The sequence below is a fragment of the Ctenopharyngodon idella genome, chromosome 3 (genome assembly GCF_019924925.1).
Source record: "Ctenopharyngodon idella isolate HZGC_01 chromosome 3, HZGC01, whole genome shotgun sequence".
In the NCBI taxonomy this organism is placed as follows: domain Eukaryota; kingdom Metazoa; phylum Chordata; class Actinopteri; order Cypriniformes; family Xenocyprididae; genus Ctenopharyngodon; species Ctenopharyngodon idella.
The window spans coordinates 31,485,012-31,511,044 of NC_067222.1; the positions used below are offsets into that span (position 1 = coordinate 31,485,012).

Here is a 26,033-nt window from a genome sequence, read left to right on the forward strand (position 1 = left end):
GTCTTCAGTCTTCAGCTGATTCATGTGCAGATAGAAATTAGAGCTGTCCTTAGATGCTGTGAACCTGCCCTGCCCTGCACTGACTGAGCTGAGCTCTTATAAGAATCTGAATGATAATAAATAATCCATTCAAGTCCTTTTCCAGGTGCCTGACGGATCCAATACATGTAAGCGCCACTAACAGAAAACCCACTGCAGGCACAGGTCAGTTTGTGGGAACCACCTGGAGACACAACTACTGACTGTTCAGACTGTGTGAGCACAACCTGAGAGTCAATACCTGTGGATAAACATAAAATGTACAAATAATTAGGATCCTGTATTTATTTACACTAAGTAAAGAGTTTCTTTTGTCCAGGGAATATACTTACAAGACACAGTGGCCAGCAACAGCAACAGATATGAAGTGAACATGATTTATGTCAAGGCTGAACTGGTGATGAGTCCTCCACTCAACAGTGTAGTTGTTTAAATATGGAACGGACATCAGATCATTTGCATTGAAACCCTGAATTAGCAAAAACTGTGGAGTCTGTGGATCTTGAGTCCATTGAGGTTCATTTCAGAGACAATAGTACCACCTCTTGATGCAACAGTTTTTATTTTGTTACAGTGGGCAGGTGCGTGTAACTTCTGAGTTTCTTCAAACAGATCAACAGTGATGTGTTCTGGTGAGAGTGGGTACAGGACTGTGTTTTAGTAAAGGCAGAGTCATATTACTACAGCTGTGTCTTTAGCCTCTGCAATGTTATTTTGTTAAGACAGACTCTAGAGACCTTATTAGCTTTTTTAATGTTAAAAACATCACCAAGCAACAGAATAACAAGCTTTATTGAAATGTTCATAAGCTTTATTGAAATGGCAGTTTTTGTGCACAGCGCTGCAGTCATTTCAGTCACTGTGTCTCTCTGACACAATAATATACAGCAGTGTCTTCATTCTTCAGGCTGTTCATCTGCAGATACACCTGCTTCCTACTGTTGTCTCTGGAGATGGTGAACCGTCCTTGGACAGACTGGGAGTAATAAATATACTGGCTATCATATCTAATCAATGCCAGCCATTCCAGCTCTTTTCCAGACTTCTGTTTGATCCAAGCCATCCATTTATTATCAAAGTCCAAACCAGATTATGAAGGTTCAAGATGAAGGTGAAATTGCATAACCCACTTAAATATTCAGTTAGGGTTGTATTGTATTTAAATATGGGCATCATATTCCTGGATCAGATAAGCATTTTATGGATCCATACAAGGCATAGAAAGTAATGAACTCAAATCTTTGTATATTGAACTCTAATATTTATTTATTTAGTTGTTTGATGTATATCTGATGTGTATTATTTAAAATATAATTTATAATTAGAAATAAATGATTTTACTTAAATAATTAAAACAATTCTTTCCACAGTTTGTTGTCAATAGTAAATATACAGATTCATTAGAGTGTTTAATGATTAAGGTCGTATCATGGTATTCAATGTCCAAACTAGTCATGCATGTTCAGTGTTTGTGCACATGTTGTTTTTGCACAAGCTTTAAACTGGAATTCATCACAGTGCCTGTATACCGAACACAATAATACACAGCCGTGTCCTCAAATTGCAGATTTTGTCCTTTAAGATATACTGTGCTTGTAGATGTGTCTCTGGAGATGGTGAACTTATTTTTCAGTGAATCCTTGTAGTCTGTGCTACCACCAGCATGGATCATGCCAATGAACTCGAGGATCTTCCCCTGAGCTTGTCTAATCCAGGAAGGTGCCTTGGAGCCATCACTGAGAGCATAACCTGATACTGTACAGGAAATGGTAAAAGATTCTCCAGGTTTTACTGAAAGTGAGCTTGGTTGGTTGTGTTCTACAGTGCTGCACACATCTGCAAATTAAGCACAAAAATATGTTTTGAAAAGGAACTTTTGGTTATTATGGTTGTATCAATGGTGAACAGTTTAATACTGCTCAAAAAACCTTGAAGAATTGTACTCACAAGGCATGACAGACATCATTAGGAGTACAGACGGATAAAACATGATTTTATGAGTGGTTCTTCTTCTTCTCTACTTCGTGGGAACACAAGAAATATACAGAGCTAAGGATGGGCTGGGTATATAAATACTGGAGAATTTGCATATTGGTACAGTTCCCCCGCATGTGTACAGGGTGAATATTAAAGGGATAGTTCACCAAAAAAATGAACATTTGGTCATCATTTACTCACTCTCATGTTGACCCGTATGACTTACTGTCTTCTGTGGAACAGAAAAAGGTGGCTGCTTTTTCCATACAAAGAAAATAAAAAGGGACTACGTCTGTCAAACTCCAAAATCATTATCATTATCATTATTATCATGTAATGACTACATGATTTATCATTAATGTAGTCATTACAAAAAAAAAAAAAAAGGTTTGGAAAGAGACTGCATTTTATTGTTCTATAAAGTTAAATCTAATGACATATTTTGATTTTTGATTATATTTTTGGGTGAATTATTCCTTTAATGTGAAACGATCTGATTTTAATGCATATTATGGGGGTTATTAGTGTTCATCTGTTGAGAGCTCCATCGGAAGAATTCCAGAAAGCTGCTGAGATTTAGAGACTGCTATTTTTAACCTGACTTCAAAACTTGTTTAAGGATAAGAAAGAAAGAGAGAGAGAGAGAGAGAGAGAGAGAGAGAGAGAGAGAGAGAGAGATGGAATCAGAGTAAATTACTCATTTGAAAATAAAACATGTAACTATATAAGTCACTGTACAAACGAACGGATAAGATAAAATACATAACAAAAACAATAAATTAAAATACAGTCTGGCCCATCATCTCCATTCTTCGCACCTCCTCTTCTGGGCTTTTGAAAGCTGAATGAAAACAAAGTAAATCTTGCACAGTAATACACCACAGTGTCTCCAGGCCTTAGTTCATTTAGACAGAAATTAGAGCTGTCCTTAGATGCTGTGAACCTGCCCTGCACTGACTGAGATGAGCCTGAGCCTGTCTGCTCATGCATGTGGACAACGGGTGTACTCAAACAAAACAATTATTCATTTTTTCGTATAGTGGGGAAGGGTGCCCTCTTCTGTCCTCTAAATGATTCTTAAAAAGGGTTTTTGCTTATTGTATATTTACTTGTTTTCTTATTGAACACAAGGTAAAAACAAGCCAATTAGAACCCTTAAAGATAACTGATTTACACACGCTAATACACCACCTGTTATCCAATGTTATCCAATCCATTCCATCGGTTTTCCACTTGAAAGTCTGATCCAGTTTGTAGAGTCACCACCTGAAGCTGAATATCCAGTGATCTTACAGGCGATGGTAAATGTTTCTCCTGGTTTTACTACCATGACAGGAGGCTGATTCAGCTCAATACAGAATAGACCTACAATCATTAAAGCATTTTCAGTAATACAAATTGAATTTGATTTATTAGTTTTTTTGTGTTGAGCTGAGGATACTCACAGGGTGCAGTTGCCAGAACCAGCAGTATGAAAATGCAGTCCATGATTCTGGTTGTATTTTCACTGCACTGTGGCTCTGTAAAACACTAAGAGCCTTTATTATGTCTGTGTGCTCCTGTTTACATGAGAGAAGGGTGGAGATTTACACTGATGTAAAATGTTTCCGTCAATAGTTCATATGATAATTATTAACAATGATGCATTGATTTATAAAATAAAGTCTCAAAGAGATGCAAGATACACATGTTTATTCATATTTATAGTGTGAAAAGTGTCTTGCTACGTATGACAAATTTTATCCAAAAAAAAAAATCTAATGCACATATTAGCCTTTAAAAAATATATAGTTTGTAGTAACAGAGGAAGTGTGTTATGGAGAAACATGAACATTTAAGGAGAGGTTTTGCGAGTCATGTAAAACAAAGGATCTTTTTTAAGAATCATGAGGACAGGACAGTAAGCCGTAAACATATTTATGTATTACATATATCTATTGCATAAATGTAATACATAGTGTATATAGTACACTTAAAAAAAAAAAATACAGTTGTTACTTGTTAAGCTCACTTAACAATAATATGAAGTCTTTAAAAATTGTAGCAGTTTAAAACCACAGACCATCAATAAACTGTAAATATTATGGATTTTAAAGTACAAGCCAGTAATGCCTGAAAAGTAATATATTAATGTAGCAAACAATCTTATACAGCTAGTAGGCTAACTATGTTCTGTAGCATCTGCGCTATGTTGCTAAAACTATCTTTTGGATCTAACTGTAATAATTTTCCACATGCAAGTTCCAGGTTATACTATGCAAAAGTCTAAACATTAATCTTTTAATTTTGCAGTAAGTACTTATAACTACCCCCAAAAAAGGCTTAACCACCTTAAAAATGCACATTTAAGAGGCTCCTCTTTTGGTGAAAGTTTTCAGACAGCTTTCAAAATGGCCGCCAGACAGTGTGAACACATGGATACCTATATCTCAGTGTGCAATGGTCTAATTTTATTGAAATTACAGGAAGTATGTAGTAACAAACACATCAATTGGTTAAGACATCAAGTAGGATAATACATTATTTTTTCTTTTTATAATCTGAGCTCAAGGATTGTAGTGTGCTTAATGGGTACTTGAGCTTAATAGGTACGTTTACCCTAATTTAACTTGTCTGTTGGGTTTATCTGATTCCAGTGTCTAATGAAAGTATTGGTAAAATAAGTGTAGTTAGAAAGATGAATCAAATATTTTAGGGAGAACTGCAAAATGCAAGTCCTACATTTGGTATTTTGTATCTAGTGAGAATTGTGTTTTATTTTCATACAAAACACTGAACTGCTTGCCATATAGTTGCCTCCAATTCCTTTCCATGCACAGTTAAACTTCAGGACTCTTGGTGACATGGCTGTTAACCATGTGCTGTATTCAAAGGCAAAATGACTTAAATTTCAAGAACCCTTCTATATAAGGAGATTATTTCAATTTTTCCTAGTGATAAAGAATGTTTATGAGGTGCTTAATTCATACAATTTAATTAAAAATTAATTAAAACAAAAGTAATTCATTAATTAAATCCATAAAATGATGATGGGAAAAGGTTGTTATATGTGAAGCGCCTGAACACTTTGTGTGAACCCAGTGTATGATGAAGCATTCAGTGCTCAAAAAATTGAGGAGTGAGAAAAGAATGAAGACTTTATGTCATAAAGTCATAAGAATGAAGAGTTTACTGGGTTTGTAGAACACTGAGAATCTACACAAGCAGTTCTGTCAGCACTGATGACTAAATTTATTGCATGATTGATTAAATTGTGCAAAATGTCTGATGCAAAAACAATTAATATACCAAGATTCCAAATAAGCTGTAGAAGCAAATAAATGATGCAGCAGTCATATAGCACCTGAAGAAAGTCATATTATACACTGCCCGGCCAAAAGAAAAAGGTCGCTGTTTGGATTTTAAAAGGCAAATACTTAAGAATCTATGAATGGATCATGATTACAGTGATTATTATGTTTCTAGCATGTTGTTTGGCAACGGTCCTTTTAACCCTTAAAGATGGAGTGTGTAGCTTTTCATTTCTTAAACAACCATGTAGGAAGACACATCATGGCCATATTCCAGGATGACAATGTCAAGATTCACCAGGGATAAAATTGTGAAAGAATGGTTCAGAGAGCATGAAGAATCATTTTCACACATGAATTGGCACCTCTGAGTCCAGACCTTAATTTCATTGAAAGTCTTTGGGACATGCTGGAGTAGTGCTCACCTCTTGCATTGGCAATACAAGATCTTGACCAAAAATTGATGCACCTCTTGATGGAAATAACATCACAATATTTATTTTAATCTAGAGGTGCATCATTTTTTGGTCGAGATCTTGTATTGACAATGCAAGAGGTGAGCACTCTGTAAAGTCTCCTCCAGCACATCCCAAAAACTTACACTGAGGTTAAGGTCAGTGCCAATTCATGTGTGAAAACGATTCTTCATGCTCCCTCCCAACAATTCTTTAACAATTTGAGCCTGATGAATCTTGACATTGTCATCCTGGAATATGGCCATAATACATCTTAATACATGGTTGTTTAAGAAATGAAAAGCTACACACTCCATCTTTTAGGGTTAAAAGAAATATTGCCAAACATATAACATGCTAGAAAAATAAAAATCACTGTAGTAATGATCCATCCATAGACTCCTTAAAGTGTTAGTTCACCCAAAAATGAAAATTACCGCATGATTTACTCACCCTCAAGCCATCCTAGGTGTATATGACATTCTTCTTTCAGACGAATATAATCAGAGTTATATTAAATAATGTCCAGGGTAATCCATGCTTTATAATGGGAGTGGATGGTGCCCCAAATTCTAAAGACAGAAAAAATGCACTCATCCATTATAAAAGAAGTCCACACGGCTCCAGGGGGTTAATAAAGGCCTTCTGAAGCAAAGCGATGCGTTTGTGTAAGAAAAATATCCATATTTAAAACTTTATAAACTGTAATCTCTAACTTCCGCTAGCTGTCGTACGCGCGTTCACGAGAGAGTGGCGTTCCAGCTTGTGACGTAAGACGCATGTGCAGCGTGAGCTCCGGTGAGAATATGCTAGTCTCACGAGAACCAAGTTGTGTACAGCAAAGGAAATCTACGTGAAGAAGAGAATTATTTGAGTTATACTCTACATTTTATTAGTGTTAAAATGCTGATTTTTTGTGAATATCCGGGTTGCTTCAACAAAGCTAAAGTCTTGAGATTATGTGTGCCGACATCAAAGGGAGATGCAGAGCGCTGTGCATGACTGGCTGCCGCTTCAAATCTGGATTGTTTGTTTGTATGTTTGCTGCACTGATCGGATTACTGCTTTATTTGTATTTCTATATCACCATCGGATTACTGTGCTTTTCGGATTACTCCAATTCTAACTGTTGGTGCTTTGGACTTGATTGTTGACTGCAATTTTTATTGCCTGCAAGTTTTGCCATCGGGCTGCTGCGAGCTCTCTACCCTGTTGCGTCTTCCACCACTTTCGGCTCATCAGATGAGTGAGTTACCGCTCTCTCTATCAGTTGCGCGGTTTGTTTACTGCTTGCTATCTGGGTGTGTTGTCTCTCTCTTAGTCTGCTGTTTTTGGTGATGTGACTTACAGGGTTTGGCTAACGTGGTTTTCGCTAGTGATTGGCATTTACTCCAACAATATAAACATGCCTCAGCCAACAGTTTTTCAGTTTGTTTTGCTGCTGCAGCCTCCTCCGTCTCCCGGAGTTCCTGGTCGGTATACTCCGGTTCAAACAAATATGGCTGGGCAAAAAACAAAGTCTTCTCTTGGCTTATATCGAAATCCTCCAACATTTTTCTTAAGAAATCCTAGTTTTGTACTTTTAATTCATGACCGGTATTTTGTTTTGCTCTCTCCTCTGCACTTCCGTGTTCGTCACCGGAGCTCACACTGCGCATGCATCCTACGTCATAAGCTGGGACACCACTCTCTGGTGAATGCACGCATGACAGTTAGCGGATGCTAAAGATTACAGCTCATAAAGTTTTAAATATGGATATTTTTCTTACACAAATGCATCGCTTCACTTCAGAAGGCCTTTATTAACCTCCTGGAGCATGTGGACTTCTTATATAATGGATGAGTGCATTTTTTACTGTCTTTAGAATTTGGGGCACCATCCAGTCCCATTATAAAGCATGGATTAGCCTGGACATTATTTAATATAACTCTGATTATATTTGTCTGAAAGAAGAATGTCATATACACCTAGGATGGCTTGAGGGTGAGTAAATCATGGGGTAATTTTCATTTTTGGGTGAACTATCCCTTTAAATATTTGCCTATTAAAATCCAAGCAGCGACTTTTTTTTTTTTTTTTTTTTTTTTTTTTTTTTTTGGCTGGGCAGTGTAAAATGTAAATAACAGATAAATGAAATATTCAAGAAACTTTTCTTACATTAATGTATTGCATTTGTGTATTTACAAACAGTCTGGTATGGAGAGAATATAAGAATTATTGCACAGGTCCCCAGACAATTCGTGGCACTGTGTATTCGTGCACAATAATATACAGCTGTGTCCTCAGTCTGAAAGTTTTGACCTCGTAAGAAAACTGTGTTGCTGGAAGTTTCAGCTGTGAAGCTGATCTTATTCTTCATTGTGTCGCTGGTGCCTGTATCACCAGAACTACAGAACCAGCCAATCCATTCCATCGCTTTTCCAGTTGCCTGTCGTATCCAGTTGGTACAGCCACCTCCTGATGCCGAATATCCCGTAATCTTGCAGCCGATGGAAAATGATTCCCCAGGTTTTACCACCATTAGAGCAGGCTGATTCAACTCAATGCAATTACCACCTGGGAACATCCATTTAAAAACATTGTCATTGACTGAAATGAGTTATGCACATTGTCACCAAACCTCTCAAAATTAACCTGGACTGATTGTATTTTAAAGGACTAGCAGCTACAAAACACATTAATAAAACAGTGTTATGTAGTGTTGATGCTGATACTCACTGAGCACAGTAGATAAAATCATCAGCAATAATATAAAGTACATGATTCTGTCTGTCTGTAGTCTCTCAGATGGGACCTGTGACTCTCTCCACTGCAGGACTTGAAAAGCTCTTTATTGTGTCTGTATGCTCCTGTTTACATACGGAAGGAGATTTGCATCAATGCTTTTTAGTGAACAAATTAAATTAAAATGACAGCCCTAAAATGAAAATGTCCCTAAATAAAAATAACAACATTGCCAATGACAACAGTCTATTTTGCTTATTATAAATGAGCCATTAAAATAATTAAATATCTTCTGTTTCTTTCTGACACCTATTTTATTAAAAAAAATGACAATAAAGATAATCAATCTAATTATAGAAATTTCATCTTTCATTATTCAGCACATGAACAATTTACAGATCTCAACACAGCAGTACAGAAATATGATTTAGGTGAAATTTCTTATACGTTTTTCCTTCTTAAATAAAAGGGCAAACATATCCTGTGGCACCTGTTGCATTGATCAAAGCTGATATTTTACAAATAAATAATTACATATACTGTTTACAAACACACTGTAATGGATCGGTGACTGTAAAAAGTGCACGATGCAGGAGAATCAGAAAAGTAATTTAATAAATCCAACAGAAACACAGGAAAACACAGGAGCTACAATAATCTACAACCATGTCAAAAGTATTTACAATAGCAGACAATGAACTGAGGAAAACTCAGGACTTATATCCATGTGGAGTAATCAGGGAGAACAGAAACAGGTGTGATGAACTAATAAACAACCTAGGAGACTGACTAGGGAACTAAGGGTACATTTACACAACTATGTACTAAAAACAGAAAATTTTTCCCTTCTGTTTTTCGCATACAGACGACGTCCCCGTTCCCTTGGATCCACAAAAATGACTAAAAATGCTGTATGCCAGGCCAGTAGTTGGCGATATCACTTTGTAAAGAAAAACTATGTGTCTGTAGACTGAACACGTAATATGCATCCACATGACGTCACCGTTTTCACAAATTCACAATTACTGTATCGTTTTCAAAAACTTGCACTTTAAAATGCGTTTTCAAAAGTTTGCCATTTCAGGCACTTAAAACGCCGTTGTCATCTAAATGAACGACCAAAACGCATTAAAAAAAACAAAAAAACATCTGTTTTTAGTTGAAAACGGTGTCATGTAAACGGCCCCTAAGGAAAAGGGGCACACAGAATCTAAACAGAAACAGAGCATTCATGTGACACACAAAGTCGAAAACAGATTTTGTGATGAAGCTACTCTAAGGCTGCTGCTGTATGAAGAATTATTTGTGTTTCTTCAGACTTTCAAAATTGTACAGTCTCTTTCTTGGTCAAGAAAACAAAAGTTTATTGAGTAATGCTCAAAACAGTCAGCTAAGACTGCTTGACAAGAGCGCCAACTCTTGTAAATACGACAGTACTTCTGGATCATAAGTGAAGTCAACAGAAAAGGAAGAGGTTTTTGTATTGCTTTGACTCTGAACTCATTCACAGTGACTCTCTAGCACAGTAATAGACAGCAGTGTCTTCAGTCTTGAGGCTGTTCATCTGCAGGTACAGTTGACTGCTGGAGTCATCTCTGGACACAGTGAACCTTCCCTGGACTGACTGGGAATAGGAGATCGGAGTACTGTATGTACCAATATATGCAATCCATTCCAGTCCTTTACCGTGACCCTGTCTCACCACAGCTGCCCCGTAGCTGCTGAAAGTAAATCCAGAGGCAGTACAGACCAGCCGAAAAGATTCACCAGGTCTTTTTACCACAGCTTGAGACTGAGTGAAGGTCTGACAATGAATATCTGTGGAAGAGAGAGGAAAAAAACTGAAAAGTCAGAAGGATGTAAAGCTAAAAAAAAAAAAAAAAAAAAAATCCTGTTGTAGTGGGCTTTCTAAAATTATTTATAAAATATTTTTTTGTTATTTATAAATTAACAAACCATGTAAAAATAGTAATATCAGGAGTGAACTGATCATTGTTGTCATTGCTGATTGATTCTCCTCTACAGGATCCACATACAGTCAGTGAACACAGACACAGAAATATACTGCACAGTTTTGCATAAACTCCTCCTCCAGTCTATCGATGCTTGTTTGTACCGTTGTGTATGAAAAACAGACATATGTACAAACAAATAAAAGATGACCATAATGCATAATGAAAGAGCATAAGGGTACTAGATAAAGTAAGCATAAAGTAAGCCAAAAAAAAAAAAAAGATTTGTTGCATAAATGTTTCAGAACATGTTTCATAAATGTTAAATGACTATGGCTATCTGATATTTTTATATAAGGATGGTTGAATGGATGGATTAGATTAGATTAGAAAACTTTATTAATCCCTGTAAGGGGAAACTCATTCGTCACCATTACACAATACAAACAACACAAATAGACATTTAAACATTAAAAAAAAAAAAAAAAAAAAAAAAAATGATTGGATGGATGGATGTATTAATGTGTTCAGGTTTTTGTACAGAACTGTGTCTTGTTTAATCACTGTGTCTCTTGCACAGTAATACACAGCTGTGTCTTCAGTCTGAAAATTACTTCCCTGTAGAAACACTGTGTTTTTGGACGTGTCCTGGGTGAAACTGATCTTGTTTTTTATGGAGTCTTTTATATTACTGCTACCACCACTGCAAAGATATCCCAGCCATTCCAGAGCTTTTCCAGTGGGTTGACGTATCCAGTGAATGCAATAGCTTGATTCTGAAATCCTGCAGGAGATGGAAAATGATTCTTGAGGTTTCACAACCATAGATGGAGGTTGCGTGAGCTCGACACAGTAAACACCACCTGAAAACAACAATGAAGTAATGTGTTATTAATTATGCCTCAAAACTTCTGTTAACAGTTATAAAGCTTATTTCATTCCCTTAGAGTTTAAATAAACATCAGTGAAGCTCACAGGATGAAGCTGCTGCCAGCAGGAGTAGAGCTGATGAGAGGATCATGATTTGAAGTCAACGCAGTTGTATTACTCCTACTGATCCACAAAGCAGATACTCCTCTTTTGTATAGAGAGCTAGTAGAGAATTTGCATATACAGCTCTTCAGTTGTCCAAGATGTTGCGATTGGTCATTTATTTGGTAGATAATAATTGCTTTCCACAAAAGAGGACAACATCTGTGACCACATAAACATATGAAGAAAACTGGAAAGATGCAATATAGCACCTCAAGACAGTTTTTAATGTCTATAACTGTTTGTTTGTTTGTTTGTTTGTTTTAAAGTTTTGTTAAGGTCTAAACTTGTCTGCCAGGTGTCTGATGAAAGTGTTTGTAAAATAAATCTACTGTAGTTAAAAAATGTTCTTCAAAAATTATATTTAGCTACTCCTGTAGCCTACAGGAGAATTATTTAACCAATACTTTCATCACATTCCTAACAGGCAAGTTAAATAAAGTAATATTTGAATAATGTATGAAGTACATTATATATTTTTACATTGCTTAATACATTAAATCAGCAGTCTCGGAGTAGCTTAACCATAAAACAAAAGTTCATTGAGTGATGCTCAAAAGAGGCAACTAAGACTGCTTGACAAGAGCGCCACCGCTTGGAAATACAAAAGTACTTCTGGATCATAAGTGAAGTCAACAGGAAAGGAAGAGGTTTTTGTATTGCTTTGACTCTGAACTCATTCACAGTGACTCTCTAGCACAGTAATACACAGCAGTGTCTTCAGTCTTGAGGCTGTTCATCTGCAGGTACAGTTGACTGCTGGAGTCATCTCTGGACACTGTGAACCTTCCCTGGACTGACTGGGAATAGTAGATATAAGAACTGGATGTGCTGATAGTTGCAACCCATTCCAGTCCTTTACCGTGACCCTGTCTCACCACAGCTGCCCTGTAGCTGCTGAAAGTAAATCCAGAGGCGGTACAGACCAGCCGAAAAGATTCACCAGGTCTTTTTACCACAGCTTGAGACTGAGTGAAGGTCTGACAATGAATATCTGTGGAAGAGAGAGGAAAAAAGACTAAAAAGTCTAAATGTACAGATGTAAAACTATAAAAAAAAAAAATACCTGTTGTAGTGGGCTGTCTAAAATTATTTCTATATATATTATTGTTATTATTTATAAATTAACAAACCATGTAAAAATAGTAATAACAGGAGTGAACTGATCATTGTTGTCATTGCTGATTGATTCTCCTCTACAGGATCCACATACAGTCAGTGAACACAGACACAGAAATATACAGCACAGTTTTGCATAAACTCCTCCTCCAGTCTGTCAATACTTGTTACTTTTGTGTATGAAAAAAAAAAAACAGACATTTGTAAAAACAAATTAAAGAAAACCATAATGCATAATGAAAGACCACAATGGTAATAATATCTCTGAATTTAAATCATTCAGTCGTTTATTTTATGATTGCATGAGAACGTTACAAAGAGGACATTTGGGAAGTTAACAGAACGTCCTATAGTAATAGTCCCCTAAACATTCCCAGAATTCCTTAATGTTCCATGAAGGTCCACCAAATAACGTCCCCCAACCCTTAAAAGAACTCCACATCGTGACCGTTTCTGAACGTTCTGGGAGCGTTACCAGGTGACAGGTTAGATGTTGATGTTTTATAGAAAATAATACATTTTGACATTTACATTTGACATTTTTGTACATTTACTTACGTTTTCATACACAAAAACGTAAAACATTGACGTATTTAGAGGACTAAAACGTAAAAATACTTACGTATTAACAGCAATAAAAACGTAAATCATGTAACGTAAAGTGTGAATGTATATGAATTCCCATGTATTAATATTAAAATCGTGGCTTTATTGATTTAATGTTGTTTTTAGTCGAATTTATTGAAAGCAGTTTACTCATCTACTTAATATGAAATAACATTTCTGTTCGTGACTTGTGCTGCTCGTTTCGGAGGATTGCATAATGTTAAACAAGACTACAATTTAAAACCTTATGAATAAAATTCCTGTAATTGTTTAACCATTTTGTAATATTTAGTTTGTTTGCTGTGCGACACAGAAGGCGTTTTCTCCTATGCAGTGACTGACAATACAATAAGATACACCAAAGCACAACATAAATTCACAAATCACATCCATTTTATTTGTTCACTGTACTCCAAATCTTTAGAATCCATATGTTTGTAAGGAACAGATCCAAATTCAGCCCTTTATCCATCGATCTTCATCTTCATTCTCAGCAACAGCGACCGTCACAGTCAAAGCTCGCGCTCGTTATGATTCAAATTTGAAAGTAGCGCCACCCTCGAGAAGTGTTACGACATGGTTTACGGCACTGATATCAAACGCTCATTGGTTCTCACCTTCGTCACAGATTATGACATGCCGTGTTTCAGTGGATTGACATTTGAAATGAGTGCGCGCCTTCACGGAGAGAAGCCGGATTCATCATATTTTCATGGATTAATAAGTTAAATTCTGCTCTGTACCCTAAAAAACTATTACCGCCAGAGAGGACTGTGACTGGAACTCAATCATTTGAACTACTTTTGGTACCACTTTTGACATTTTTCGCAAAAAATAAATTATTGTGATTACGCTTGTTTGTCTGTCATTCTTTTATTTATAACAGTAGGTAGTTTAAAGAAATGGTTATGGGTAGGTTTAGGGGTAGGTGTAGGATTAGTGGCTCAAAATATCGTTTTAATTTTATATTTTTACTAAGCAGGGACGTTCTGGGCACATCATATTTCCAAATAAAAAATGGTTCCCTAAATGTTCAGAGAACATCCTGAATGTTCTGTAAAAGTCTGCCAAATAACGTCCCCCAACCCTTAAAAAAACTCCACATCGTGACTGTCTCGGAACATACTGGGAACGTTACTAGGCAACGTCCTTAACACCAGTGGGGACATTCTGAGAATGTTCTGGGAACATAAAATTTCTAGTAGAGAAGACAGAAATATGAATGAAATATTTGCGCATTTAAAAATAAATATATTTCTGTTTTAACTTTTACTAAAACATTTCAAAGGTTAAAAAATGTACCGTCATTTTTTGATGATGGAATGTAATCTGGAACTGAACTATTTGTGCGGTGAGTGACAATGTTGTTTTTGAACAAGGCAGTAACTGCTCTGTGTCACTGTGACTCTCTGGCGCAGTAATACACAGCTGTGTCCTCAGTCTGCATATTCTGTCCTTGTAGAGTCACTGTACTGCTGGAAGTGTCTCTGGTAACTTGATATCTACTTTTCAGTTTATCACTGTAATATGTGTTACCGCTACCACACATCGTTCCAACCCATTCCAGAGCTTTTCCTGCAGCCTGTCGTATCCAGTGAGTGCAGTAGCTGCTGTCAGTCAATGAATATCCAGAGATCTTACAGGACAGTGTCAAAACCTGACCAGGCCTTAAGACCATAGAATCAGTCTGGGTCAGTTCAACACAGTGGACACCTGAGGAAAAATAACATGATCTGACATGTCAGAGACATGGAAAAATTTACTATAACCATAAATAGGAAATTTTTATTATGAATTGTTTCTGTAAAAACTATGGAGACTTACGAGAGACAGCTGCTAGCAGCAGAAACAACCAGAGAGATGAGGAGACCATGGTTTGAGAAGTGTGAGAGCAAGCTGTTTCTTTTCATCTTAATACTCAAATAAAAAGGGGGAAGAGGAATATTTGCATACAGCTCTGCATATGCAACCAAGAGTATCTACATATTTTGAATTTGTATTATGAGCCCTTTTTTTCACATTTCTTTCAGAAGACAACGTTGGCAGTAATGATGGATGTACTATAAATTGTATTCTGTCAAGGGTTCTGAAAGGGAGGACCCAGACAAAGAATGAGTGGGGGGTGATGTTTATTAATGCACAGCATAATAAAGGGTGAGGCAGGAACAGTCCAAACAGAAGGGCCGACAATCAACAATAACAGGACAGCTAAGGGTGACTGCTGGAACCAGCTCTGGAAGTCAACAGGTCGAAGAACTGCTGAGGATGTGACTGGGCCAGATAGATGGTAGTGGTGAAGACAGGGCAAGACACAATGATGCAGAGATCTGATACTTGCTGCACACAGACTATAAACTGGTCTAGCTGCCAGGCAGAAGGAACCAGGAGGCGGGGAATCTCAGGGAGCAGTCAGGATCCAACACGAGACACACATGGCAAAACAAAACATACGAAACAAGAGACAACAGCAAAATAAATCAGGCAAATGAGAAACAAAATAAAGAGCTACACTAATACTGGAACTAGCAAAAAATGAAAATGAACAAAAGAAACATAACAAGACTGCTACCTTGCAGAGAACTAGAGAGAAAATAAATGAGCAATAAAATCTAAATCAAAAGATAAAACCAAAATTAAGAATAGAGAGAACTAGAGCAAAAATACTTGAAATAGACTAGAATAAAAACATGAACAAAGGGGAAAAACAGAAATAAATCAAAAGAAAACAAATGCAAAGCTTGGGCTGAACAGGGAATACTAAGGCCTGGTTTCACAGACAGGGCTTAGACTAAGCCAGGATTAGGCCTTAGTTCAATTAGGGCATTGAAAGTGTTAGTTCACCAAAAAAATGAAAATTATGTAATTTATTACTCACCCTCATGTTGTTCCACACCCATAAGACCTTCGTTCATCTTTAGAACACAAATTATTTTTAATAAAATCTGATGGCTCAGTGACATCTCCATTGCCAACGAGATAATTAACATTTTCAGATGCCTAGAAAGCTACTAAGAACATATTTAAAACAGTTCATGTGAGTACAGTAGTTCAACCTTAATGTTATGAAGTGACGAGAATACTTTTGTGCGCCAAAAAAAAGCCTTTATTCAACAATATCTAGTGATGGGCGATTTCAAAACACTGCTTCATGAAGCTTTGAAGCTTTATGAATCTTTTGTTTCGATTTAGTGGTTCGGAGCACATATTTTTGAAACATTTATGACGTAACGAACCCTTGTTTACTGAAATCACGTGATTCTGGCGCTCTGAACCACTGATTTGAAACAAAAGATTCGTAAAGCTTCGAAGCAGTGTTTTGAAATCGCCCATCACTAGATATTGCTAAATAAAATCTTTATTTTTATTTTATTTTTTGGCGCACAAAAAGCATTCTCGTCGCTTTATAATATTAAAGTTGAACCGCTGTAGTCACATGAACTGTTTTAAATATGTCTTTGGTATTCTTCTGGGCATGGCGATGCAGACCTCACTGAGCCATCGGATTTTATCAAAAAAAAAAAAAATTGTTCAAAAGATGAACGAAGGTCTTATGGGTGTGGAACGACATGAGGGTGAGTAATTAATGACAGAATTTTCATTTTTGGGTGAACTAACCCTTTAAGTAGCTTGTATAAACATACCCTTGAAAAAAACATTACCGGTGTGCATCTTGAGACAAAACAATGGCAGTGACATATTTTAAGATATGTCAGTGCAAGTTGCTTTCAGTTAAAACGGCTACAATGTGCAATTTAGTCTAGGGCTAGCTCAAGCCTTGTACTCCCATCTCCTCATATTCCTCCCTGAAATGTTTTTGTACAGCCAAGTGCTTTTTTGCATTGTGTATGTCTTGCACATTAATAAACAGCTGAATCCTCTGTTGTTAGACCAGAGAGTTTCAGATACACCATGCTGTTTGAATTATCTCTGGTGATCTCTATTTGTCCCTCAACACTTTTTGCACACTGTTTTATTGGAGCTAAACTTTGCAGGACAGTGGCCTTCCAGGAGCAGGACTGGACACCCCTGGGTTACACCACTAACAACAACAACAACAACAAAGGTCTGCAGCTCATTTCTCAAGCGTTTGTTTGGCTGTAAAACACGAATGTTACAACCCAAAGAAAAGCCAAAACAGTTTGGCCTAATAATGGCCCAGATCCAACAGGCCAGAAGAAATAACTTGGCCCGGTTGTGGTTGCCAGACTCGGTATGGACGCGGGATGAATGACGACCCAGAATTGGCCCAAATACACTGGCCCAGTCTGGCTGCCAAAACTGCCGGCATTGAGCCACAATCACACCGACAAGGATTGAACACTTACTTGGTACTGGCCCGAGTCTGGGTACTAAAAGTGAGCCGACATTGGGCCATAATCATGCAAACAAAACTGGTACACTTAGCTGGAACGGGTCCAAGACTGGGTACTGAAACTGAGCCGATACTGCCAGAAATGGGCCACAATCATGCCAACAAAAATGTTACACTTAGCCGGTACCCTTACAGAATGAAAATATATTTCCATATATTTATAATCAATATATTATATGTTGTAAATATACTGTACATTGGGGTGAGATCCATGTTTCAGAATGTTTGATGATTATGTCTTCATCCACAGCATTTATCTTGGCTTTTTAACATAACAACTGTGTTTTATAAACACACAGTTACAGCATCCAGAAAAAAGCTAAAGTTATAAAGTCAAGAGCCCAACTAAAGTAAACACTGATCTCCATCGTGGTAACTACAAACTTTATTATTTTCAATAAATCATCAACATCTAAACCTCTGTTGATTTTCAATAAGAACGTCTGTAGACATCTGACAGAAATAAATTCAATCTGGTTAGTAATAAGTGAAGCTGGTAATGCTGTTTTTGTTGTTTAATCCTCCTCTGCTAAGATTTTGAGTGATCTGTTAGTTTTTTAATGTTCTGTTAGGATTTAAAGGGTTTCTGTTGTCTGGGTTTTGTGGGTTACCATTGTGCTGAAATATTAAGAGGAATTAAAATAAAAAATACACTAATAAATAACTTATAACATTGACAGGGAAAGGATATTACGTTTAAGTTTAAGGGTCACTGCTACATACAATTTACCACATTGTAAAAGGAGACCCACCCCCAGCACTCAACCTAAACTGGTCCGGGTCTGTATGGCCATATCTTACCCAAAATCAGACCAGCCATTACGTCCGTGATCGGGCCGAATGTGGCTTAAATGTGCTGTGTCTCAGTGCAAATTGGGCCAAATCTGCACATCCAAAGCCTAGCCAAATCTGGCAACCATTACTGGGCCAGAACTGGCTCACTTTCGGTCAGCCACTGCCAGAACACAGCCGAAACTCAGCCGCAATTGACCCGATTGCGCTGGCTACCTGGGAAAGTTACTTATAGTCAGTATGTCTGTTGGGAGACCATCACAAAAAAGTGTTAGCAGATATTAAGCAGAATAGTCTATACTAATACTCTAATGCGAGTTAGTTGACATGTAGGTGCAATGTTACTTTTAGTCAACAGAATGTCTAAAGGGGACCATCAAAATAAAGAGTTACCTAGCCATTTCTAAAGCTATCTACTGATTAGCTAATAGTGAACTACCACCTTCAACTGAGCACTATTACTTACTAATTCATTAATCAGAGTTTCTTGTTAGTTAATAGTAGTTACTAGAGTGTTAATAATGCATTACTCATTTGTTCCTGTGTAGTTATTCATTAATGGAGGATCAGTATTCTAAAGTGTTACCAGTTTAATATTTGAATTATTTTAAAAACCATATCTTAAACTTAAAAAAAAAAAAAAATATATATATATATATATATATTATATATATATATACATAAAAAGTAAGCTCCATCTTGACAATAGCAAAACAAAAAAGTGAAACAACCCCCATTCTAGCTAGTGAGAATAATTAACTAATCTCTCTCTAAGAAAAAAAGAAAGGCAAAAAAAAAAAAAAAAGATCTTAAGCGTCCGTAATGCCCTGACTACACTACACTAACTAACACACAAAACAAAATGTGCAGTGGGTGGTTTTCGCCCCTAACCTAGTGTGTCTAATACAAATATCCAATACCTACGTGTGCGCAATGTACGTCACGTGACATACTTACCTGTTCGCGTTTTCCCCTGTGTTACAAATAAATCGAAAACAAACAATACAGTACAAGAACTGTAAGTAACATATAAAACAAGTAACAAGCAGATGGGAAACAACCAGAACAAAGTCACAATGACGAACAACACAACCCAGATAGCACACATACATGTGGCCGACGTCGGCCCCAGAGCGGAACGTCGGGCTCATATCTGTAACATCTAAGAAGGATCGGCCAGGCATAGGCGCGTGTCTTCAGTCAGTGCTCTATTTCCAGCTCGTCGGCTTTGGGTCGGATCACGACTGCAGGCCGATGCCGCGCTTATCTGTTTGCGCGTGACCATTCATCTCTGCAACCGACGAGAGTAATGGCGACTCCGGCGACATCTGTGGTTTACAGGTAAGTTTTCATTTTAAGTGAATTAGAAAAATCTTTTGTTAATTCTGTGACACTTAAAAGTTACTAAGGCACTCAGTTTACTACAGGCAGTTTGTAATCACAGTTTCTCGGAGGCGAAGGGCCAGATTAGCAGCGGAATAATAGGTCAGCCCAGCTTGTTTAGCTCAGAAAAGTTTTTGTAAGTAGCCAAATTATCTGAACATATCCCGTCCTCCGCAAAATAAACGGATCAGGTCATAAACCGGTAATGGTAGATGTTTATTTGTGTAAATGCTGCGTGACTTTGACGTGTTTTAATGGGCGCGCGCGTTTTAAACATTCAAACACTGGAGGAGTTACCATGGTAACGGGCGGCACAGCAGTAACGGACAAGCTGCAAAATCTCCGTCTCTCGCTGTTGTTTTCTCTGCTTTCGGGTGAGTTTAGTCCCCAAAATCACATAAATAATATAAAACTGTTCTGGATACGTTTCTTACCTGTAATTGACACGCTTCTGTCGAATATTTACTTTATTGAAATAGTTTATTTTCTTCGAAAAAGTCCGTTAGCATAACCGTTTTCAGAACTGTTTGGCTAATATACTGAGCTCTTATGAAAGTTTGCGTTTTTAATCACATCTTTATGTTCAGAAGAGAGGCTTTGATAGTTTTGTTAAGGTTTTGTTGGTAATCTGTCAATGGGTAATTGGAAGTGAGCTAATTTATTTAAACTGCTGTACTGACATCCCTTACAGGAAGCGCGAAAATCAAATGAAACGAAATGAAATGATCTTTCATGGTAAACAAATTACCTCAATTACATTTAATGTTTAATAATTTAATACCAATCACATTAAAGAAAAAATGTTCTGTGATTTCAGGAGTGAACAAATCTACAACACCGGAGGGGGAAGAGCTGCTGACAGGAGTAACTTTTACCTAAGGAAACTCAGGTGAACTGAGAAAGCTCATTAAATAACTTCATACGCATTTTTTCCACAAAGGGTAACGGTATGGGGAACAATTCTCACTTTAAACTAGTTGCTTATTAGCTTGCATATTGGCTGTTTATTATTATTTATAAAGCTGATATTAATGCCTTATTCTGCATGAATTTATTCTACAACATCCCTAAATCCTACCTGATATCCACCCTTAATTGCTAACAGTAACTACCTTACTGTCTATTAAAGGGTTAGTTCACCCAAAAATGAAAATTCTGTCATTTATTACTCACCCTCATGCCGTTCCACACCCGTAAGACCTTCGTTCATCTTTGGAACACAAATTAAGATATTTTTGTTTAAATCCGGTTGCTCCGTGAGGCCTTCGTAGGGAGCAATGACATTTCCTCTCTCAAGATCCATAAAGGTACTAAAAACATATTTAAACCAGTTCATGTGATTACAGTGGTTCAATATTAATATTATAAAGCGACGAGAATATTTTTGGTGCGCCAAAAAAAAACAAAATAACGACTTATTTAGTGATGGCCGATTTCAAAACACTGCTTCAGGAAGCATCGGAGCACAATGAGCACAGTGTATCGAATCTGCAGTTCGGAGCGCCAAAGTCACGTGATTTCAGCCGTTGGCAGTTTGACACGCGATCTGAATCATGATTCGATACATGATTCATAACGCTCCGATGCTTCCTGAAGCAGTGTTTTGAAATCGGCTATCACGTTATTTTGTTGTTGTTGTTTTTTTGGCGCACCAAAAATATTCTCGTCGCTTTATAATATTAATATTGAACCACTGTACTCACATTAACTGATTTAAATATGTTTTTAGTACATTAATGGATCTTGAGAGAGGAAATGTCATTGCTGGCTATCGGATTTTAACAAAAATATCTTAATTTGTGTTCCGAAGATTAACGAATGGCTTACGGGTGTGGAACGGCATGAGGGTGAGTAATAAATGACAGAATTGTCATTTTTGGGTGAACTAACCCTTTAACCCCTGGTTGTTTCAGTGAGAGTGTCTGTGAAAAGCCTTTAGGGTAAAATAATCAGCAAAATGAGATTAGGTGACAAATAATGTTATATTGTTTGTATTTATGATAAACTATTATGATAACAGGATGTTATGGTCATTAATATATTTTCTCTAGGTCTTTTTGAGTTATTTATTTGTATGTATTTTTTACTGATACATTCTTAAATACATTTACTAAATATTTGGTAACACTTTACAAGAAGTTTCATTAGTTAAACATTAGTTAATTATTAACTAACATGAACAAACTATGAGCAATACATTTGTTGCTGTCTTTACTAATCTTCGTTAATGTTAGTTAATGAAAATACAGTTGTTCATTGTTTGTTCACAGTGCATTAATTAATGATAACAAAATGTTAATAATGTATTAGTATCTAAGGTTAACTAATAGACCTTATTGTAAAGTGTTACCAAATACTTAAATACTTTAAATGCTGACTGGTTCAGGGGGTCAACAACTTCAGGCATTTAAGTTATTTTTCACATAAATCTGGTCAGCTTACACACTGCTCATACTCAGCCTCTAAAATGTTTGAATTGAATCACCAATACAATATCAGGGGGTAAAGATGTCATTAGAGTTCTTACAGTTATGGCTGTGCTCTTGTTACCAGATGAGATGTGATCCCCAGCGTTTGGCGCTGAGATTCTTCAGGACAAAGGCCTTGATGCCATGAAGATGGTGAGTTTCCCCCATAGCTGCCACTACCCAGATCAAGAGACTGTATTAGTCTATCTGTATTAGTCTATTTTGATAGGTATATATGTTATGTGTCTTTTCTTTTTCATTACAGCCCATAACTGACAGGCTTTCCTGTGTAAACCATCATATTTATCCAAATGAGGTTTGTAAATGCATGAATTCTTTATATTTTATATTAATCATTAATTTTGAATAAAAATTACTTATAGAAGAAAATGTGACAAAGCCTCTCACAAAATGCCATATTAAAGGAATATTCAGAGTGCAAGTCAAAACTGTTTCTTTTGGGCAATATTATGCTACAAATATCGTCTATTGAGCTAAAGTTAAATTGAACCTGGAATGTTGATTTATGTTACCATGTGATACTTTGTAATGGGCATGTACAATGGATTTTGAACTCTACTATTTTTATTGCAGGGTCTCTGGGATCCCCAGCTGAAGGCATGAAGACATCAGATCTTGGCCTGGACAGATGTACCAACAGTACACCACACCGACCTCTGCTTTTGCATGGATGGCTGATTACTACCATGTTCTGAGAGGGTATTACTATAGCAAAACTGAGCACCTGTGACAGTGGGATTTCTAGTTGTAAAGAATAATCACACAATGTTTTTTAGAAGTTGCAAACTTTTCTCTCTCTTACAAACACAACAGTTAAACCTTTTCAAATTCTTTTCTGGTGGTGCACAAGTCCTATTCTTCAAAACAGAAATTAAGATATTCATATGCTCACATTTAAGCTGTGGACACACGACTTTGAGCGTGCAAAATTTCTTCAGACACTGTAACTGGCGTGATATGACGTCTGCAGAGTCTTTTTATAAACATGAATTAACAAATAGTATATTCAAAATATAAAAATATACAGTCTACTCGACTTTACTACATTTTTTTTTTTTTTAAATTTAGCCAAGAGGTCACACGTTCATGTAGCGATTTTGTACTCTTTACACATAGTCGTGTGATGTGAATTCGCAGGTCCGAGTTCCAAACCAAACTTTTTGCATGAGCTTGCGTTTCTGGTCTCATGCATTTGTGTGCATATGAATGGAGGTCAATGGAATGAAAAGCGTAGTGTGACCGCACCTTTATTCTGCAGTTGCGGCACACCTGTATCAAAAGTGTGAAGTCATGGAAAGATTTTATTTGTGAACTGATATGCGAGATCTCACATAGGACACATCAGTATGTGACATACCGCTCAAACACGTGCTCTATCCAGTGATAAACATGTTCTTGTTGTTATTAATCAATCAGTAATCAACACAGCACCACCCCGAAATTGCCTTGCACTGTAGAATTATGGTTTTGGCAAGAAATGAAAAATAGCCAATTATTTATTATAAATGCTACTATTTTACAATTAATATTTAAGACTATGTTAGAGAGGGATAGAAGTCATTTTTATGGATGATAGGATTTTTTCATTACAGGTCATTTATTTGAATGATCAGCAAAAATTTAAGCCTATGAGTTTAATAATTTGAATTCGTAGAATAAGATTAGTACAAATTTAACTGTTGTGTTTGTGAGAGAGAAAAGAAAACTACAAGTTTGCAAATCCTAATACATTTTCTCAGTGACTACTGAAATATTCTCTACAAATTCCACTGTCACAGGTGCTCAGTTTTGCTACAATAATACTATATATTATACAGAACATGGATAATTTGAGACAATATTCTGATTCTCATTTTACCAATGACAAACCACATCTATCTTATTAACAACTATTCATTTTGTGTATAATCAATATCTAAACAAGTGATATTTAGTTGTTAACGAGGGATTGGCTGGACTCTGCTGACCCAATCAGTATTTCTCGTCCAATGGTCATACTTTAATTTTCCGGTTTCTCTAGTATTGCATCCTTCTCATGGGCATTTCATGACTTTTCAGTGTGGGTTAAACCTCTTTTTTGGCCCATAATATGTATTTTTTTAAAAAGTAATTAAAAATAGTTTTGTCTATGCTATTGAAATTGTGGGTTACATCTTTGTCACCTTTTTCACCCAAGGAGTTTACATTCCTGATAATACAAGCGCGAGGAACTTACATTTTAATTACAAAGGAAAACCAATTAATCTGCTATATTCTTCTGTCCTCCATTTTCATGGGTAAGATTTCTTTATAAACCATCACCCATGTCTTTATTTTTGTGGAACACAAAAAGAGAGAGTCACTTAGTCTCAGTCACCATTAGAAAAGAAACTGATAGTGAATTGTGACTGAGGCTGTCAGTCTCTTGATGTTCTGCCTTACATCTCCTTTAGTGCTCCAATAAAAATAACATGTTTGGTACAAAAGAACATGACCAGATTTGTTCATAAGTAAATATTGCTTTTAATTTTTTAACTTGAGACTGTTTAGCCTGTAATTTTCTGTATACCTCTGCGTGTATCTGAATGTAAATGCCTTCTCTGTTAGTCATATTGACGGGTTGTATTTAGGAGGATGTATGCCTTAAACATGCAGGCTATCTGTAACTGTATTTTGTAAATATTAAAACAATGTTAATTGAATGTGATGTGTGATTATTACATAAACATGCTCATTTATCTATTAGTATTAAGTATTTGAGATTTTAAAAAACGAAAATGTGTTAACTGTGTAAAACTTCAGCCCAACTGAAATCAACATCGTTTCAGCATAAGGTAAGCAAACGATCCGCGTCGATTTCCCGTTAGTTTTGAATGGCGTGTCTGACATTGGTCTTTGATGTCGTGAGAAACATCGATTCTAGGTTGATTCTGTGTCAGTGTGCTCTCTGGGTATAGCCTGAAAGGTTCAGCCTAAATAAATAAAGGCCCTAGAAAGCCCCTGCACAGCGGCCAGTATTTACAGATTTGGATTGTCCACACATCGGCCGGAGAGCATTCGCGATCAGAGGCCGACGTCTCGGCGACATTTTCCCGATGAGCAAACGTTCCGTGAGCTACGTCCCGGCGATGGAACTTTGTCCATCGAGACAACATCGGCCCGACGTATGTGTGTTATGTGGGAAGGAATCGACAATATCAAAGTTAGTACGTGTACAGTAACAAGCCAAAAAGCAGCGTACAATGGGGGGCGAACAACTGGAATACGGCGGTCTTTTAAACTGACTGGAGCAACGGGATTGGTAGTGACGTCAGTGGGCAGATGGTGATTGGTGCCAGCCTCCGCCAACGGGAATCTGAGAGAGAGAGAGAGAGAGAGAGAGAGAGAGAGAGAGAGAGAGAGAGAGAGAGACGTTCCCACAACACAGGGACGTAACACCCATGTATTATAGAGTTAATACAGTTTTGTGGTAGAAGGATTATTAGAAAAAAAAAAAAAATCCAGTCCATTATTAATATAAGACAATGTAGGCTAGATTGAACAGATCTGCTTCATACTGAGACATACTGTGGGAAACAGACAAGTCAGTATGATTCGAAATAAAGAATAATTTTAATAGCACCATGTTTTTTTTATTTATTTATTTATTTATTTTATTTATTGTATTTAAATGTACACTACCAGTCAAAAGTTTGAAAACATTACTATTTTTCATGTTTTTGAACGAAGTCTCTTATGCTCATTAAGGCTGCATTTATTTCATAATAAATACAGAAAAAACAATAATATTGTGAAATATTATTACAATTTAAAATCATGGTTT

General features: G+C 36.6%; 3 long non-coding RNA genes across 3 annotated transcripts in view; 1 reads left to right on the forward strand and 2 right to left on the reverse strand.

The window, feature by feature from the left end:
• LOC127509634 (uncharacterized) overlaps positions 1 to 26,033 on the reverse strand; it is a 75,350-nt gene that overhangs the window by 16,269 nt on the left and 33,048 nt on the right. The window contains exons 2-3 of the long non-coding RNA XR_007929299.1: positions 10,443 to 11,301; positions 10,097 to 10,304 (exon numbers count right to left, since the gene is read on the reverse strand). This is a non-coding gene — a long non-coding RNA (uncharacterized LOC127509634). The remainder of the gene's footprint in view (positions 1 to 10,096; positions 10,305 to 10,442; positions 11,302 to 26,033) is intronic.
• LOC127509626 (uncharacterized) lies at positions 12,163 to 13,000 on the reverse strand. The gene is made up of 2 exons (XR_007929291.1): positions 12,604 to 13,000; positions 12,163 to 12,464 (listed from the first exon to the last, which is right to left on the reverse strand). It is a non-coding gene; the product is annotated as an uncharacterized LOC127509626 (long non-coding RNA).
• LOC127509647 (uncharacterized) lies at positions 19,714 to 25,139 on the forward strand. The gene is made up of 5 exons (XR_007929332.1): positions 19,714 to 20,477; positions 20,560 to 20,631; positions 22,296 to 22,363; positions 22,476 to 22,526; positions 22,805 to 25,139. It is a non-coding gene; the product is annotated as an uncharacterized LOC127509647 (long non-coding RNA).